The following is a 14,644-nucleotide window of genomic DNA, read 5'->3' as shown; positions in this document are numbered from 1 at the left end:
GGCTCAGTGTAACCTAAGCCTCTCGTTTGTACACGCCCTGAAGCACATCACACTGTGGGAGTCTGAGAGGCGGAGTGAAACTATGTACTGATAGGGTGCCTGTCCCCTTCAGGCAAAGAGCAGTCTAGATTTGAATCACACAACACTCATAACAGTGAGCTTAGCAAGACAAATTGATTCTCACTCAAAATCTGCGAGATACCGTATGTTTATGGTTGTGTAAACACACCAGATTAAAGCTTTTAATCACACTGTTGCAGTTGAGCTGCTGACAGAGCAGCAGTGGCCATCAGAAAACCTCATCTTACGTAAACCATGATATTGGGAAAGCAGTCTCCCTGATTTATTTATTTTCTTCTTTTGTAATTAAGTCTGCAGTTTTCTCCTTAGCGGGAACCACGGCCGGATTTCCCAAAAGCCAGTTAGAGCTATGATCATCAGCTAAAACATTAACATGTCATTACATTGGAATTTCATTTCATTTTTTAACGTCCCTACTGTAATGTCCCTTTATCAGTTGGACCTTTATCAGCTAATGTTTCAAAGAAACCATTGCAACAACCATGCCACAGAGCTAAAGTACAGCTAGCTGGCTAACCTGTGGATAGCTTAGGTTACAGTTATCTAGTTGGCCGACCCTGTCTTGTGTCAGTTGTGAAGCTTCTTGAGATCTGTCCAAAGGCTGTTTTAGTTAACTGAGAAAGACATGGAAGGTCTCGATTTTAAAATCACATTACAATCTGCGTAAACATTCGCAGTACAAAGGGATTCAAATATTTGTGCATTATAACTTTTAAACTAACCACCAAGTATTTTGCACCCGCTGGCTTACTTACTACAAACCTCCTAGCACCCCCTCCTCCTTTTACCCCACCAGATGCTTGGTTAACTATCACAGAAACCCTGTTATGTAGCACAACCAGTTCTGCTGCCTGCTCACTTCTGTTGGACGGGTATAAACACCTTCACCATTGGATCTGAGGGTTATTTAGTCCCTAAGGTTAACATTTCTGTAAAGTAGCATTCAGCAAAAGTAAAACATTTTGAAACTCCCCAAGAAACCAAATGTTATTTTAAGCATCAGTTGATAAAGGAGTACAAAAACAGCAAAGGTGCTCAGAGTTTATATTGTTGAAAGTAGATATTGTGTGTGTGTGTGTGTGTGTGTGTGGTGTGTGTGTGTGTGTGTGTGGTGTGTGTGTGGTGTGTGTGTGTGTGTGTGGTGTGTGTGTTAAAGGGAGCTGACCTCTCCAACACCACATGCTCACTGCAGACAGCTGGACAGTCACCCTCGTCTTCACCCCCCTCCTCTCACTCCCCCTCGCTCGTTATCATTTGAGCTCCACAGAGACTCTTCTAATGACAGCGCTTGTCTATAATGGCGTCGTCACAGCTCGTGTATGTGTGTGTGTTACTCGTGTGTGTGTGTGTGTGTGTGTGTGGTGTGTGTTGTGTGTGTGTGTGTGTGGTGTGTGTGGTGTGGTGTGTGTGTGTGTGTGTGTGTGTGTGTGTGTGTGTGTGTGTGTGTGTGTGTGTGTGTGCGATTGTGCTCTCGTACGGGTGCATGTTTGCCCTGTAATGACAGCGGCTGTCTATAACGGCTCGTCCTGGCAGGGATCATTTGGTCCTCCCTTGCTCCCACGTCCGCTGTCCGGTGTCACCCGTGTCCGGGTGGACGATGATGTGATCTTTAGTCCCCTCTGCGATCTATAGACTGGCATTTGGCTCAGCAAGCGTCCCCCGGCCCTGACATGCATGCTAAAGCTTGCCGTTGTTCTGCCGATAAACCCCACTGCTCGCCTTACCTCCCCCAAAAGGACGTTAATGCCAGCCAGCGCAATATTCAGACAGCAGATACCGGAATGGCAGTTAGCCACTGAAGTTCGAGCCCCTGTAGGGAAAAGTATAGACGGTTTGGTGTGTGCATGAATATGTGGTGCAACTATTATTTCAGTGCAGCAGCAATCGGATGTCAATAATTCATTTGGTTTCATTTGTGGAACATTATCTATGTTACATTATAAGTGGCCTTCTCCATTTAAATAACATTTTCTGTGCGAAAAAGTCAAATCTTTCCACAATAGATAGTACTCACATACTGGATCATCCCATGCAGTCAGAAAGCAGAGGAGGCAGCTATATACCTGAAAGATACAGTATACCAAAATAAATAACATTTTGTAACTTTTGTTCATAACATCTTCAAGACATATCCTCTACCCTACAGGAAACAATGTGTTTTGCATTTGACTCAACGGTTTGTGTGGGAAGACAAATTCAGTTGTTAGCATAACCAGTCAGGAACCTCAGCCAAACAATAGAGAAAAGCCTCATCAATACAAAGTCAAACTTCATGGATAAATCCAAGCAAAATAAGTCATGACTGGGCATACTGGGAAGGTTCAACCGTCTGTACTTTCATTTTCTTCTATATCTTCTACTTGTTGTGACTAAAGGGACCACCATCCTGTCACAAGGCTAAGGCTAAACACGCAGGCAGCCCTGCAGCCAATGAGGTTTAAATGAGTTTCCTTTAAGTTCCTATGTGTTTGGCCATAGAAAGTCTCTATCTCAACCTATATTAGCTTATTGTATTGACACTTCTCTTCTGTTTATGCGTCCGTGTTTTCTATCTCTAATGTAGGCTTATATGCTCTTTAGTGTGCCATTTGGTGTGTGGTTCTGGCTCTAGTGTTGGTCCTGAGGGACTGGCTGTGTCCACTCCTGCATTGATGCCATCACAATCTCATCTGCATACCTGACAGCACAGACCTTCTTCTTCCTTCTTCCAACCCCCTTTCCTCAATCTTGCTGTCTGTGGGCTTCATCCAGTGCAACCTCTTGTTATAATGTCTTCTTAATGCCCTTTCTCTTTCATTATTCATATTTTTTTGCGTTGTCCTGTCTTACGATATCTTTGTCTCTCGGGTCTTGCTTTCTCACTCCCTTGCAATTTTTCTCTGGGTCAATACTGTGTGTGTTTGGGATTCAGTGGTTGCCGTTTCTAGATAAACACCCTGTTAGCAGGATTATCCCTGTTGTCCTAACAATGTAAACCTGGGATTAAGCCTAACTCTCTCGGGATGTGTGTGTGTGTGTGTGTGTGTGTGTGTGTTGTGTGTGGTGTGTGTGTGTGTGTGTGTGTGTGTGTGGTGTGTGGTGTGTGTGTGTGTGTGGTGTGTGTGTGTGTGTGTGTGGGTGTGTGTGTGTGTGTGTGTGTGTATGTCCTCTTTTCTGAAAAGGCTGCCTTTTAAAGCATGTAAGGTCTCAGTAGCTTGCTGCACAGATTATGTGTAAAATGTGCATCTCTACATTATATATTTTAGTGTTTTTACTTAATATAATGTTTTTGTGGACAATAAACAGGAGGTGGTGTTCCTCAACAAAATGTATTATGGATTATCCTTGAGGTCTAGCGAATAGGTTGTGTACCTTTTCATCCTCACTAAACAAAGCCAATTGAACATTTTTATAATTTAAATTGGGCATTGTTTGTAATCATTGTTAGCTAGCTAGCTAGCTAACTTCTAAATTGCCTTTGCAGGTTCATTGCTTTACTTCTCGGCATGTTGGTTCTAAATGTCCATCAGTGTAATCCAACAGGATTGCATATGGCCCTGCCAGATTGCTCATCCCTTTGCACAATACAGTAATAAGGAGACTGACTTGTAAAATGCACCATAGCACTACAATAGTCAAAAACTCATGGCGTCTTAAAGGGGCTTTGAGACCCAAACCACCACTGTGCTAAAAATACATATGGGGGTGGGTTGTGTTGTTTTAGATAGGCCTGCTGGAGAGATGTTGTAACATTATCCAGGAAGGCCGGTTAAACAATGAATCTAAGTGTTAAAAGGCTTTTCAACTTATAAAAACACTGCAGTTTATTGCACTACTTTTACAACTCTGACAAGTTATTACAGAGTTAACAATTGTATCCTCCATTACTCATCACCAGGCAAACAGTATAAATACCTGTTTAGCCATCAGGATCCCAGCTATGTCAACACAGCAGCATGATTGACATGAATGTGGCGCGGCCTTTTGATGTGCGTTGCTAATGTCTGTCTCAATACGGCCTTAGGCATATTTCAGATGAAATTGTGTAATGGAAAGAAGGCTTTAATTAAATATAAAATATCTGAATATGTTTTTATGCTATGCCAGTTATTTAGTTTTTACATAATCTTTAAGATCAAAATCACACTGTGTCGCTAGAAAAACATATTTTAAATGATCTGACTGTTACTTTTCAATGACGATTCAGCTGAGTAACGTTTTTAAAGCTATGGGTGAACAAATTGCTGGTGAAAGGGTAAAGGAGAGAGTGCTGAAAAGAAATTGAGGGGGGAAGCGAGTAAAGGGGTGGTTGAGAAGGCGGGGCAAGGGCTGTGGTGGCGATGGTGAGGTGAAAGGTGAAAGGTCAGCCCCCTAGTGATATCTCCTGTGCCAGAGAGGCAGTCACGACCCGGTCAGCGGAGGTTCAGGTGTCAGAGAGAGACGACTGACTGACGAGACCTCTCCTGCGCTCCGTCCCGGTTGGACCTTTCATCCTTCCTTCCCTCCCTCTCGCTGTCACTCCTCCGTGACCCATCCCTCCTTTCCTTCTACCGCTACCGCTCTCTTCACTTTCTGTCTACCCACAGACCCCCCCTAACCCTGTCATCCTCTCATCCTTCTCTTCTTCCTTTCCCCCCGCTCACCTTCTTTTTCACCCCTTAAGCTAAACATTACCATAGGGCTTCACTCAGCAGGCCAGGCTGACGAGGGCAGCTCTCTGTGGGGCTGCTTGTCTTCAGTCCACCATCATATGCTCACACGGCTTACAATCACACAGAAACGTTCACATGCTTATAAATGCCCTAGTTGGCAGGAGCACATGTAGCCTACTCTCTACTGCCAATTCCTTCAGAATCATTTTAAGTTAGAAGGGGGAAATTCCAGTTTTTAAATGTTAGGTACTAAAAAATATTTTAATTGTTGCTATGATGCCCTTTATAAACCACGTTTACCGATTTTATTGCGAACATTCAAGATTCAAACGCTGTAATTTAATATGCACAATAGCTACAGCGTAGTTATGGCAATGGACATCTTAAGTCCAAAGCTCCTCCAACATTGTTACATAATATATAAGACACAACAATAAAGTAAACAAAAACAACTATAAAATAGTGCAAGAGAATGTTTCAAGACTAATGTGCAAGTACGATTCTGCTTATGGACACCACTAGGAGTAGGCAAACAATATGATCCTGAGCGTAATTTAAGTGTTTCCCTTCTTTAAGAAGTTGTGGGGTTGGTTTAAATGTGCAGGCTCACTGTTTTTCTTCTTAAAAGGGTCAATAAGTAATTTGTGGCTCAACTTGACCTCAATCAGCAACAAAGGACCTGCAACATCAACTGATTAAGACTTCATGTAATGTTAGTTTTGAAGTATGCAGAGTTGAGACACTGCTATGTCCATTAACTTCTAAATACTTAGTCATTGTGTGCTGTGCTTTATTTATTGCAGCTTTAACACATATAGGATAGTCATTTCCATCTTGTGGAGCTCCCATTAAATTAACCTATTGTTGCAGGTGCTGAGGGGTAGCCTTGATGCTTACCATTAACTTGGATGGGATTGAGCTCCCTATTTCATCATCAATGACTATTACAGCACACTATATTGACAAGAGTTACAACAACATATCAGGGAAACTATGTTTACATGTCAACATACTTTAGGAATATGACTTGCAATTTCACAACAGTGGATACTCACAAGTTATTGACTCCTGACCTGCCAGAGTCGATAGATAAACCACGGCCGACCTCAGGTCTCGCCAACCACTAGTGATAGGAAGACAAAAAGTAGCTTAGTTATTGAGAAAAAGTATGATTCCACTGACAAAAATGATTTACTTGTAGAAAAATTATTTTGATGCGACAAAACCATCATAAATCTAGTAGCCACTGTATGTACAGTACCTTTCTGAGGAAAAGTGTGTCAGTAGCATCACTGTTGTGACGGCTGTCTCCATCACATATTGCTGTAATACTGAAGTGTCCGGACACAAGCTCTGATCGGTTCAGCTTTCAAACCTGGAACCCACATCAGAAATGTCCCTATAGATATGTTGGTCAATTTAACTAATTGTAATACTGAGCTCTTGACAGTTCTGAGGACCTTTTTCTTAAGGTTACTCTTTCTATCAAACACACTGACAACATCTACTTTGCATTGTTTTGGCTGCACGTGTCTAGGACCATTTGAGGGGGTCTTTGTAGATTTAATTTGCTGCATAAGACCATTAGCCAATGATATGCATTGTACCTGCAGTTCTATAATAACCTTAATTAGTTTACCATTTTTGATGGACTATTATACTACAACAATGCATGTTCAATCATGTGATACCATTATCATAATACATACACTGAAGAAAAATATAAATGCAACACTTTTGTTTTTGCTCCCATTTTTCATGAGATGAACTCAAAGATCTAAAACATTTTCTATATACACAAAATAACCATTTCTCTCAAATATTGTTCACAAATCTGAAAAAATCTGTGATAGTGAGCACTTCTCCTTTGCCGAGATAATCCATCCCACCTCACAGGTGTGGCATATCAAGATGCTGATTAGACAGTATGATTATTGCACAGGTGTGCCTTAGGCTGGCCACAATAAATATAGAAAATGTTTTAGATCTTTGAGTTCATCTCATGAAAAATGGGAGCAAAAACAAAAGTGTTGCATTTATATTTGTGTTCAGTGTAGTAGTAATCTCAATGCAATACAATCTTTTAATTTTTTCCCTTCACTTTTTGTGTTGGAAAAATATTTCATAACCATTTCACAGCTGCCAAACAGACCTCACCCCGCAGCTATGGACGAGGTTCTCATCACTCTCTTACTGTCTCATCATCATGTTGACTCGCACGCCTGAGGACATGAGGCAGCCAGACATAGGCACTGGCAGGTATGCACACAGACATACACTTTGGCAGGTGCAGGCTGCCAGTCGTTTCTTCTGTGTTGCTTTTCATTAACTTGTCTCATACAATCAAAGACTGTCAGCAAGAGTGACAGAAGGAGAAAGAAAAAGAAGACAAGAAGGAGAGAGAGATTGTCTCCTTCTTTTCACAGATATGACTCTGTTCAGGCAGCTGCATCTAAACTGAAACTTCCTTTTACTCTTGATAACATTGTGTCTGGCCTTCTGAAATGTCCTCAGGCGATATTCACACACACCACAAAAAAAAATGTAGTGATCAGAGCACAAGTTCTCTGGGTAGCGTACATTCTACAGTGTCAGCTCATCATCTCCAGAAGCGCACACCTGCATGTTCCAAGAAAACATTCAAAGGAAAGTATTACTGTTGAAAAGCAGCATTTCCTGCAATGTGATCAGGAAGTTTTGTGAAATGTCAAAGCTTAATGAAAGAACGACAAGAATGCATTCCTCTCTCTGCATAAACCGAGGCTTATTTATTTGCTTTCGAGAGACGCGTCACTCCGCTAAAGGTTAAAGGGAAGATATTCTAATCAGGGACTCTTTACAGAGCAGCAGCTCAATAAGGTCAACTGGTGTCACAACACTCAGGTTGGAGCGAGGAATGTGTGTACAATTGTGTGTATGTGTGCTGGTGTGATGGTTACTTTGCAGTAATCCTCTTTCAAATGTTCTGTGGCTCTAACAATGTTTATTTTCTATTGTTTTTTTATTTTTGCTTGTTTCTTGCCCATAAAAACACATCACTGCATCCTGACAAACACACACAACCACGAGTAACATGTAAAGCGCTGGTGTCTGACGGGTGATCCGCCGGCCAATCGGCTGTATTGATTATTGGGCCAGGGGAGGTTGGTGGAGCGGCAGCAGTAATTAGGGCTTTTTGGTGTGGATTAGCTCAGAGAAAAGGTCACCCGCTCAACATCAGTGGCAGGACCACAAGCAGGGACAGGGAGGGGTGGACGTGACGAGGGGACTGTCCCCAAACGTGACAGGGCGTGATTGGCAGGGTCATAGTCATGTATGTGAGCACATGCAGAAATTGACAAAGGATAATTCAATTGTACAACAACTGGACCTATTGTGTAGTTTCCTACTTCATTTATGTACTGGTTATGATATCACTGTACTCACAAAGGTAATAAGAAGAACTGGGTACACAGTGAAATCTGACTGGGCAAGAAACTTGATCGTTCAGGACAGGTTGGCAAACAAGCCTGCAGTGTAGACACCTTTAGCTTGAGGAAAATCTACAATCTAAGTATTCATACTAAACTAAAGGAACTGCAGAAAGTAACCGTTTGTTGAAGTTAGTAGACCAAGAGTTTAGTCTACAGGCAATTTGGATGAGTAAAAACTAGGAGTAATAAGGCTTCCTACTTTGAGAATGAACGGTTTAATCAAATGCCTGACTTCCTTTAAGCAATGCTGGCATGTTCCCATAAGCAATTACTTAACAACTTTAGTGTTGTCATAACCTGTGTAACCGATTGCCAAGCCAACAAAGAGGAGATCCAGTCGTAAAAAGAACAACATTGTCCTTTAACATGTGCAGAATCTACATGTAAAGTATGTACGTTTATAATCAGACATGCAACTATTTGAATATGAATCACGATAAGGGCATTAGCATTAACATTCTCTAACCTGCAGGTTGACTTCTCAGTGGTATGACAGGTCTGAGTGTATCTTACAGGGTGACGACCCTCCCAGGCTGTGACCTGGACAAACAGGACCAAGAAGCTACAAGAGGACATGGAATGTCCTTTTGTTTTGGTTAACAATTTTTGCTGAAAAAGTGGAAATGTCCTCCCTTTGCACTTGCAGGAGCAAAAGAAAACATTTTCTTGGCAACCTGAGTTAGAGTTTACGTAACATTTATATTGTGGCTGTTACAGAAATTATAAAAGCTCAGGCAGCTCTGTGTTTTACCTGGGGATGCATTCTTCTTCTTTTCTAAGCCACTGAAAAAATGATTTATTTTAAGAGCGCCGCTTTTTCTTTGTGAACACATTTTTGGTGTTATACAGCCACTTGTCTGTACTTTTAGTATGTTCCATATTATATATGTTTCATGCGCCTACAACCATCTGGAACCAATTGTTTCTTAATAAAAAAGCCAATGTGAATGATTAAGAAGGTGTCTGCGGGTCTGCATACTGGGTGTCAGCTCCCCTTCTTCTGCTCCACAGCGGCTTAGTGTGAGGCGGCAGCAGCAGCTGTGGCAGATTTGGGGGAGCAGTTTTTTTTGCAAAGCTGCAGCACTCCTAGTGGTTGGGAACACAGAAAAGGTGCAACATTATTGCAAAACCAACCAGACAGGAGAAGACAAGTGCTGATTGAGAAAGCTTGTGTGCAAGAGTATTGCTTTGTATTGCATTGCCTTGTTATTGTGTGTTGTGATTTAGCAGTGGCAGTGACTCGTGTATTATGTGATGGTGGCGGTTGAAGAGGCACGCATGCATACGTCATTTTTCTGTGTCTCATCACACAACAATACTCTGTGTGATCCCTTATGTGTGTATGTGAAGACTATATTTGGCAATGAGTGTTCATTGTCACATCAGGGCTTTCCTATGTAGGCTATGTAGTGTGCATGATTTGTAAATGTCATGGAAATGGCGTGCCACAAAAAGATTCTGAAGAAGTGTTTTGTTGTGTGAAATAAAGGACATATACATAACTGTGATGCGAGTCGGAAACAAAAGCGCGAGGAGGGCCAAACAAACCTTGAATCCTCCAAAACAGACTACCTTTGCCTTTCAGGTAAAGACAGTGAATGTTGCAGATCTGTATCTGAATATTTGACACAAGACACTTTGAAATGTATTCAGTGACTTGTAAAGGTGAATAGGAACATACAGTAATAAGAAAGGTGATGCAGGTGCATGTTTACATTGTAATCTACAAAGTCTATTAAGAATTGCCCTTATCGCAAAACCACATTGTCCCTGTTATACAAGTATTTGTCACAGATTGTATTTTGTTATGGGGACAAAGGCATGCATCCTTAATTTGTCTGATTGGTTAATATGGAGCTAACACTATCGTTTTGGGATATGCAAGAAAAAGCAAGGGGCTCTCCACACTCTGCATTATAGAGTTCACTAGCGGGTCAACGTGTCTCCACATACATCACAGCTGTAGCAGAACGGCACACACCCGTTGCTATGGTGATCTGCCATTTTTTTCCCCCCCCACTTTGCTAAGCCAAACAGTGGTGGGTGGGTGCCGAGATACTGGGGTGAAAACAATGAGGATTGTGTGTCTGGTCTTATGTATGTTTCAGAGTGTTTGTATGCATTGTGTGTTTATTTGGTCAGGCGTATTTTGGTTAATGCTAAAGAGAGCCATGCGTACCTTCCTTGTTTGGTCTGACTATCTGTGGTCTCAGCTGTACTCGTCAGGAACGCCGTGCAACAATAGCTAAGGTGCCTGCGGAGGGAGCTGCACAGCGTGATAGAACTGGCAAAATGAGGGTGTCAGAAGCTCCATTGAACATAATCAGGTTGTGGTAGATGGGCTTGGCTATTGGGTTAGGGACCATAAGTCTGCCGATTAAACATGCATGGGGAGAATTCTTCATCACGCTGGCGAAACAAAGCCGCCCTGCCCTTCCCACGTGTTCCTACATCGCCATGGAAAAAGCCTGTTTCCCTGGCAACCGAACTGGCTCCCTTTGTCACAGGAATGGGGAAAGAGGTGGAGGAGGGAGTGGAGGAAGGGGGAGTCGAGTGGAGGCATGACACTCCAGGCTGACCTCCACCTGACCTCTAGGTGAACATGCAGTATTGGGTTCCTGCTTTCCTGGTGTGAGATTGATCATTTTTTTTGTCCCAACTGGTTCTGCCACATTCAATTTCGCAGTTTTTAACACACTTATAATGTTTCCGTACAAGATCATATGCATTTGTATACAGTAAAGAGAACGAGCAGATGTTCTAAGACAGCATGAGGAAGGACATTTACATTGGACATCATTACTCCATGCTGACAGACTGTGCTGCTTTAATGCTTTCCAAAAAAGCCGACATATTTTCTTCTACTGCCCCCAGTGGCGCATTGTACGCCCAGTGAAGGTGAAACAAAAATCATAAAAAGGGCTGCGTGAAAGAGAAATGACTGAAGGCGAGGAAATGGAGGATGCAGTTCAGAAAGCGTAGTGGTGAGAAAAAGACAATGGCTTGTTAATACAGCAGTCGGCGAAAAAAGAGAGACAAAGTAAGGCGCCGTCTTTATGTCGACCCGCGGCTGCTTCCATAGCAAAGGCTGGTGCTCTAGCTGTAATGTTAATCTAGTGGGCCCTAATGGGCTTAATGACATATGGAGCACAGATTGCAGCAGGAGCCGGCTCACTTTGAAACCACTGTCGCCTCCCTCAGGGCTCGGAGAACACTGCATTAGGAAGACATCGTGACTGAAGACACAGGTCAAGTCTGGTGAACTATAATGGTTAAGGGAGATAACTGAGAGGATCTTGACATGACCTTAAACATCTTTACATCTCATTATGAGCGGCTCTCAACAGGTGTATTTCTTCCTTTTTCAATTCCAAAAACATAAATTCCCTGCGATCATTTTCTAAGACACCACAGGATGATATACTTTCTTTTGTAAATTCTCGCCACTGGCCTGTATGACATCTCCCTAAGCATCTCTCCGCGGCATATCACCCGCCATTTTGTTCCAATGTGTTCCCATCACAGATATCTCTTACATCTCTCAGCTCCTTTAGTCCGTCCACATCTCACTTGTCGTCTGGCCGTCCTCTTCTGGTGGACTGTTACTGATGATATCGGATTGCCGTTGGCTTCACGCCACTGGAAAGTGGAACTAATGGGCTTTCAAATGCTTTATTGTGAATGCAACCTGTCAAGAGAGGAGAGATAGGATCAGATTTGATTAGGGGATGACAGATGCAGAATAAAGGGTATTTAAAAAGAGAAGGAATATTCTCTCGTATGTATGCATGTGAAGAAAAAAAAAAGGGAAACTAAATTAGTCTATTCAGCCAAATATACTACTTTTTAAATGTTATTAGATAATTCCTATCTCTGCAAGTGTTTTTCATCCCTGCTTCCATTTGCCTTTCCTCTTTTCTCTTCAGTTTCTCTTCTACATCTGCATCCTTCCCCAGCAAAGCAGAGTAACACTGCCTCTCTTGGCTGGATGTGGTAAATGTGTTCCTCTCTGGCAGATGAATGATGTCAAACAGACATATTTATATTCATTTAGGACTGAGGAGGAGGAGAACCCATCTGTAACGGATGTGATAGAAACCGCTGCGTGTGAGTGTGCGTGCATTTAGGTGTGTGTGTGTGTGTGTGTGTGTACGCTTGTGTGTGTGTGTAGGCACACGCGTGTTTGAGCATGTGTTCCAAGGTATCCATCGTTTGTGATAAATGAATCATGCTTTTGTGTGAGCTGATACCGTGTTTGTGGATTTGTGTGTGTATAGGGTTGTGTGCGTTCGTGTGTGTGTGTGTTTGTGTTAACGTGTGTGTATCTGCGCGCAGGCGAGGTCATTCCCCGGTCACTCGTTCAGGCTGTGTGATGAATGACGAGGAGAGGTGCCTGCAAAGCCGGAGAGATTTGGGAGAAACATTGTTCCACAGGGTTAAAAATGGTCTTGTGTTGTGCCAGAGGCTGAGGGAATGTTACAAAACAAATGTAAGGCTGCAACTCAAGCGGATGTTCATCATATTCCGTGTTGAAAATCCACCTCGGCAAAGTAATAAACTCATAAAATATTAACATTAGCCATTCGATTGTGCAGATTTGCTCAGTGAGAGATTTTGCAATTAAACGAAGAATACAAAATGTGCTCTCTCTCTATGTCCATTATCTTTTTTCCTACAGGAGAAGTGAGGGTGGAAGTGGCTCTGTTCGGTTTGGGCGGCAGGCCGGTGGGGTCAAAGACATTTGACTCAACCAGGAAGTATCATGTTGCAATAGACAGGAAGTCTGTGTCTCAAACAGGAAGGACTTTACGCAGAGGAGGCTACTGAAAGCCAGCAGCATTCACAGCCATCAGTGTCTGTCAGCACGGTGTGTGTGTGTGTGTGTGTGTGTGTGTGTGTGTGTGTGTGTGTGTGTGTGTGTGTGTGTGTGTGTGTGTGTGTGTGTGTGTGTGTGTGTGTGTGTGTGTGTGTGTGTGTGTGGTTAGATTATGTGTTACCTTATATCTTAAATATCTACATATTGATGTATGTTTAACATTATAACTATACTTAAAGCCTGGATTTCGTCTCATTTAAAATGATTAAAATATGTTAAAAAATATATATAAAAAAGCCAATTCAAATCGAGGGGTGTAAAGTAACTAAGTTAATTTAAATACTGTACTTAAGTAGAATTTTGAAGTACTTGTACTTTACATTAGTATCTCAATTTACTGTCACTTTGTATCTTTATCCCACTGTTCAGAGGTAAATATTGTATTTCTACTCCACTACATGTATTTAATATCTTTAGTTACTTTGCACACTTAGATTAATGATATAAAACATAACCAAGACTTAAATAATACTTTGTCCGCCGGACTAAATTCACAAACTACCCAGCAGTAAGTAAAATACAAAAAATTAGTTCAACCTTTACCAGCTCTGACAAACATATTAATAATCAAAACATATGATGCCGATCTGCATATTGTGTACTTTACTTTTGGTACTTTAAGTATATATTAATGCCAGTACTTTTACTTGAGTAAGATTTTGAACCTACTCTCTGGTAGTTCTACTTGCAAGGTGTGCAACAGAGCAATCATTTGTCTGGATGTCGGCCTGATAGAGGTCAGCTCTGATCGAGGATCTGCTGAGGATGATTTGTGTGTATGCGTGCGTACATCCAGTGTGTCTGCTTGGGACAATGTGGTCAGGCAGAAGTGCATTGTGGGATCGATGTCCACACCTCATCCTAAATTATTCATCCTGTCAGCTGGCCTGTCCACCATCGCCGTGGAAACCGCTGACCAAGAGCTTTACCCTCATCCCCACGGATTCAACTCTTCATCCCCTCCTCGGCCCTCACTTCCTCCCCTCTCTCTCTCTCATTATCTCTCACCTGATTCGTTCATTTACAACCTCTCTCGCCCTCACTCTCACTTCCAGTCTTCCTTACTTCTCCTATCTTTTCATCCGTCTTTCTTCTACTCCCATTATTCAGTATATCTGTCTTCCTCATTAGTCCTGAACTCACACTGAATCACTTCTTCACTTTCTTTCTCTATGTGTTCCTCTTCCTCTTTTTCTCCATGCTGACAGTCTCTCCTCTGCTCCCCCTGTGTTGCTGACTAAGATTATAATGTGTTGGCTTTGTAGGATGTTTATGTTTGTGTCTTTGAAGTCTGCCCTAGTGGCCTTTTGGAAGACAGCCATAATCCCAGTGAGCCGCCAGAGGTTGTTCAACGTGCAGTGTGTGGGTGTGTGTGTATTCATCCTCATACATGTGTGCACATGATCAACTCTGAGTGCAGTGTGTGTGTGCGTGCAAGCGTGTGAGTGTGAGTCAGTAATTGTGACATGGCTCATACATCATGGCCAGAGCCCGTTTGATTACAAGCGGAGGGGCCCCGTGATTAATCGCTGGATTCAGCTTCCTGGCCCGAGTTGTGACACCCGGTCACAGAGCATCTGTAC

The sequence above is a fragment of the Pseudochaenichthys georgianus genome, chromosome 11 (assembly GCF_902827115.2).
Source record: "Pseudochaenichthys georgianus chromosome 11, fPseGeo1.2, whole genome shotgun sequence".
Classification (NCBI taxonomy): domain Eukaryota; kingdom Metazoa; phylum Chordata; class Actinopteri; order Perciformes; family Channichthyidae; genus Pseudochaenichthys; species Pseudochaenichthys georgianus.
This window is presented reverse-complemented; position numbering follows the sequence as displayed.